The sequence below is a fragment of the Chelmon rostratus genome, chromosome 2 (genome assembly GCF_017976325.1).
Source record: "Chelmon rostratus isolate fCheRos1 chromosome 2, fCheRos1.pri, whole genome shotgun sequence".
NCBI lineage: Eukaryota > Metazoa > Chordata > Actinopteri > Chaetodontiformes > Chaetodontidae > Chelmon > Chelmon rostratus.
Window position 1 is genome coordinate 31,437,460 of NC_055659.1, and position 6,037 is coordinate 31,443,496.

Sequence of the window (6,037 nt, forward strand, 5' to 3'; positions counted from 1 at the left end):
TTATTATTAGAGGCCAAGGTAGTGACAGGGTTTGTCACGTACATCGATTGCTGATGTAGCGCTTGTATCACTGATACAACCCTTTAACAACTGGACCAATTCTAGGTTCTGAAGGAGTGGGGAAACGACACACATACTTTAAATACAAAGCCGACACTTTAGTGAACTTTTGACACAAATTTAAGACAGACAATATTCAACATCAGCTGTTCAAAAATCCCTGCAGGTAAAATAAAAATAAGAAAATAAAGGTGCTTCACTCTTTTCCCTTTTTAGGCTCTTCCTTTTGATATAAGAAAAAGTTTAGTTCACTAAACCAATTTGTTTGAGTAGTTTGTTAGGTTAGACTGGTTCCCTTAGATTTGATTAGACTCTTTTCTTATTTTAGACCGGTCTGTTAATAGTTATCTTATTTAGGTTACAGGTTTGTACCTATTTTGAGTTTAGTTATACTCTTGAGTTAACTCCCCTTCCTTTTTCACTTGTAAGAAAGTAAAACCACAATTCCCAAATGAAAATGAATTGTAACACAATCACATCTCATCGTTAGCTGATAATTATGAACAATCATGAACACGTAACATCTCAATTTCACTTCAAGTTCAGTTCCAATTGTGTTGTCAATTCCAGTTCAGTTGAGCTGTTTATTCCAACTCCGTTTAGTTTGAATAAAAGGAAAAAAAGAAGAAGGATCCAACACTCCGACCACTCAGGCAGCGAGTTTACCAACAGCTGGAATGCAACAGCAGATGTCCTCACTGGCACGATGAAAATTAATTCTTGTCACTGGAAACGGGGTCCACGGGTCTGGCTCACCATCTTGTATCCCACGTCGTGTGCGTCACCTCGCCTCACACCACGAAACAGAAAGTCTCCAACCACTTCAACAGGATCAAAAAACCTGACCTGCACAACAGGTCATAAATAAAATAAATTTTCCTGGCTACGTGAATTAAAACCGCAACTCTGCATGCTTGTGCATCTTAACATCACTACTAAGTTGGCCATCAAAGATAAATAAAATATTCACCGCTAAACAAAATCAACGATCTTCTTTAAATTTCAACATGAGCCCTTTTGCTAGCATCCATGAGCATACGTGTTGCAGAAAAAGTTTACCATAAAACAAATCAAAACTCACCGAAAACTGTCGTGGTTAACTTCAACACAATCCCCACGCATCAGCAACCGGGTTGTTTTTCTTTGTCCAACCTCCTATAAACTCATTTTAAAGAAGTTTTGTTCGTTATTTTTCTGGGGGCAGGGATTACTGCCCAATAATAAGTGAAAAATACCAAATATAAGGAAATAATTATTTTTTAGAAATTTTCTCATTTTTAGTAAATCAAGGTTTAAAAACAAGAAAAAAAAATACTAATTTAAGTAAAGATTACTCAGTATTAGTACAGTATGATTACACTGTGTCTTGATAGAAGTTGGTTTATCTTGAAACAAACCTAAATCCACATTAAAACCAAACCCAAGAACTTAAAACCAGACCTTATTCTAAGATTATCCTGGCTGACTCTACTGAAATAACAAGCAGGACATGTATGATAAGCATCAACATTTATTTAACTATCAGGAGTAATAACTACACCATCAACACTGGGTCGGGGTTCTTCCACAATCTTAAAATCCATCCATTATCTATACACCGCTGAATCCTTTGCAGGGTCACGGGGGGGGCTGGAGCCTATCCCAGCCGTCTCTCGGGCGAAGGCAGGGGACACAGGTCGCCAGCCTACCACAGGGCTACATATACAGACAAACACACACGCTCATTCACACCTATGGACAATTTAGAGTTATCAATTAACCTAAGCATGTTTTTGGACTGTGGGAGGAAGCCGGAGAACCCGGTGAGAACCCACGCTGCACAGGGAGAACATGCAAACTCCACACAGAAAGACCCCAGGCAGGATCGAACCGGGGATCTTCTAGCTGTGAGGCGACGCTGCTAACCACCGAGCCACCGTGCAGCCCACAATCTTAAAATTAAAAATTAAAACATTTTAAGACTTTTTATTGGCCCAGACAAAGACAACATTAATTTGGCACAGAAATCACGCATACACTGTAAATGCCAAAACAAGATGACCCACTGATAACAAATAATGCAAATTATAAAATGGTCAACCTGACTCAGCTGAAGTGCCATACAAAATTTGAGACCTCCAGAAAATACAAATACAACCTTTTAAGGATGTGACCCCTTGTGAGGTATTTCAGCAAATAACCATAACACGCTGGAAAACATGCAGAGTAGTTTGCCAAGTCAGGAGCAAAACTACTGAAAGGTGCTGCAAACCAAAACAAGCACAACTGCCCTGACAATAATGCTGCTTGGCATTCACCTATTTGTCAATGAATGATTTCCATTCAGCTATTGCTTTCTTATATGTGCTAGTGGCATCCTGATCATGGATGGATGGATCATGGCGCATCAACAACTACCTCTGTCTGGATGACAGAGAGGAGTGTTGCAACACATTTTGCGTATGTCAAGTGCAAAGCGTAGTAGTATGCCATTAACACCAACATTCCTTCCTAAAAATCCTCTTGGGGCAGGGTGCTCACTGGCATGTTTCCCACGGCGACAATGCAGACTGTCCCATCGAAGAGCAACACCAGTGAGGACAGACGCCACTTTTTCAGATATAGCACAGGGTCCTCACCTGGCTGGAATAGAATGACAAAGACAATATGGTGAAGAGTTTGAAGATAAGTAGTGCTGTGCAAAACCACTTAAAAGAGGCTGCAACAAATGAACAGCATCAAGAGTGCTATCAACAGTTTATGGTTGGATTTACTGTTGGAACAGAGGAAATGAACATGAATTAGTTAACTAAAAGAAAAAAATTAAGGAGTGCACAATAAAACTCATTGTCATCATGATATGAACATGCACGATAAACACATCACAAAGATGGTTCAAAACACAATGAATGAATGAATGAATGATAGTCAATTTTGCTTTCTATTATGTTTATATTAGTATGAGATGTTGTGTCTATTGATCATGTTAATTGGTCATATTACCCGACCACTAATAATCACTGCACCTGTAATGTCAGTGTGGTGGAAATTCTCTGTTGCTGCTTCTGCTGGTGAAGAATGAAATAGAGACTTCTGCCGGCCGACAAGTTTTTATTTCCTTTGCAAAGAAAAGGTCAATCAACATGTGAGCAGTCAGGATGAAGAAAGACCCCAAGCATGGGGAAAACTGAACATTTTATACTTGTGGAGAAACCCACCCCTGGGGTGTGTTTTCCATCCTTTGTTTGCTGCAGTCTCGGCCCCTTACCCAAAGGTGTGTATTCGTACTTTTGTCTCTTGTCTTTGTCTTTGTCTAGACATCAGTTTAAAATACAAAAGGTTTGGATATTGCTGAAGGAGCAAAAGGGAAGTTGGAAGTCTCAAGTGCATCCACTTGAGACTTCCAACTTCCCTTTTGCAAACAAAATATACTGATTAAGAAACAGATGGGAAGTTGTGTGTCTCATGTAGTTAAGATGTAAGGGACAATAAAAGAGTTTGACATTTTGGTGAGATGGTGGGTGGCTGTGTGTCTCACAAAGAAGTTGAAATCACAATTTCAGTCAGCCTCATGCCCTGATGAAGGCTCCTCAGTGGGTTGCAATGCCTTGGCCTTATATCTTACCCAGTCCATGGATTTTTATATTGTTTTAACAAAATCAGAGTGCCTCGGACCGTTCTTCCATTTTTGTCTTCATAAATTAGTTCACATTGACAAGTGAACTTCAAATTTTTAAATTTAAGAACTGTGAACCTGAATAATTTAATTTAATCTCTATTGAACTTCACTTTTAGGTAGCTCTTTTTAAGTGTGAACATGCACAACAACGTGAGAACCTGAAGGACACATAACATTCCTCACCTTGAGGAAGAGCATCACTGGCATTTCCAAGCCGCTTTGGTGGTGGAGATGGTGAGGGGAAAAGTGATGGGAGTGCATTGAAGAGGGCGATAGTAAAATTGACTATGGAACAGAGAAAATGGCACTTAATGGAATGGTTTGAACATGGTTGATATAACAATAGATTTGGTATGTGGAACTGCAACTTACCTCCACGTACATTCAAGGGGAAAGGAGGTTTCAGGGCTTTCTTCCACACGCCATAGAACTGCACCTTAGCACAAAAGTCTGCCCATCTTCCCTTAATTTCCTCTATGTATTTGCAGTTGGTGCCATCAATGATGTGACGAGCTCATCCATTGCCTAGGACAAAATAGTGCTCCATTATTCTGCCACTGACCAAGAATAAAACAAAGCAGCCTACACAGACATAAACAAAGAAATCAAACAAAGCCGAGGCATTCCCAGTGTGTCCTGGGTCTTCCCCAGGGCCTCTCCCCAGTGGGGCATGCACGGAACACCCTCCCAGGAAGGCGTCCAGGATGCATCCGATAAAGATGCCCGAGCCACCTCAGCTGGCTCCTCTCGACCTGGAGGAGCAGCAGTTCTATTCTGAGCTCCTCCCAAGTGACAGAGCTCCTCACCCTATCTCTAAGGGAGTGCCCCCCCCACCCTGCGGAGGAAACTAATTTCAGCCGCTTGTATCCGAGATCTCGGTCATGACCCAAGGTTTATGACCATAGGTGAGGGTAGGAAGGTAGATTGACAGGTAAATCGAGAGCTTTGCCTTTCGGCTCAGCTCCTTCTTCACCACGAAGGACCGGTACAACAACCGCATTACTGCAGCCGCCGCACTGATCCGCCTGTCAATCTCATGTTCCATCCTTTCCTCACTCGTGAACAAGACCCCAAGATACTTGAACGCCTCCACTTGAGGCAGGAGCTCTCCTCCAATCCAGAGGGGGCAAGCCACCCTTTTCCGGTCGAGAACCATGGCCTCGGACTTGGAGGTGCTGATTCTCATCCCAGCCGCTTTGCACCCGGCTGCAAACCGCCCCAACACATGCTGGAGGTCCTGGTCCCTAAGCCGACAGGACAACATCATCTGCAAAAAGCAGAGATGAGATCCTGTGGTCCCCAAACCAGACTCCCTCCGGCCCTTGGCTGCGCCTAGAAATTCTGTCCATAAAAATAATAACAACACATCTTACCTCTCTGCACAGCCCTGGTTAAGATACCACACAAGCATTTTTACACATGGCAAGCACTACTGTTAAATGCCAAATACAAGGCATTACTAACAGAAATCATTGCTTGGTGGAGCCCACCATCTCTTCTTTGACAAAGGTCTGACAAAGTCCCTGGTTTTCATCATGCTCTCAAAGTCTGGGCTTGACATACATCATCACTGTTCTTATCATCCACAGAGTGCAGGTGCTGGTAAAAGAGGAAATGGCACCATAAAAGTAAAACTAGCAAAATTTTGTGATGAAGCAGTTTCATATTTGTATGGACACTAAGAGAAGTGCTTTAACCCAGGAAAGACGAAATATGATCTCAGTACTTTTTGAATACTCTTCGGTATAACCCACAGACAGGGCCATTTAGACAGCCACGAACTACAGCCAGACTTAATGTTGAAATATTTTGCAAACTTGTCCACAACTCTGGCAGCCTTACATTGTGGTAGAATATGTTTATGCAATATGCACTTGTGGCGGAGTGAGGGGAGAAAGGTCACCAAGTAGTATGAGGGGGAGAACCGACAACGCCACCTGGGGAATTGCACCCCAGGAAATACCTCAATAATATCAACGGTTGGAAGATTAGTAAAGCACACAGATTCGTTCTGAGACAGGATAGAGACGTATTGTTTTAAATAAATGAATTATTTTTTGAAAATCTATATAAACAGGCAGGGCTGGAGCTGCAAAGGAAAAGGGAAAAATTAACTAGTCTAAATAAACTAAATCAACAAACGCTGGAAGGGATTATAAACATTTCTTTATTACAATATTGTCTAAAAAAGGCCTTAACAAATACGATCTTTAAACCAGAGATGTAATAAAATACCTAAAAAAACTCAGCCTAACATAACCTAAAGAAAAGAGTGAGCAGAGGCCTTCAGTGGGGAGGCAGACTATGCAGGGGTGCCTA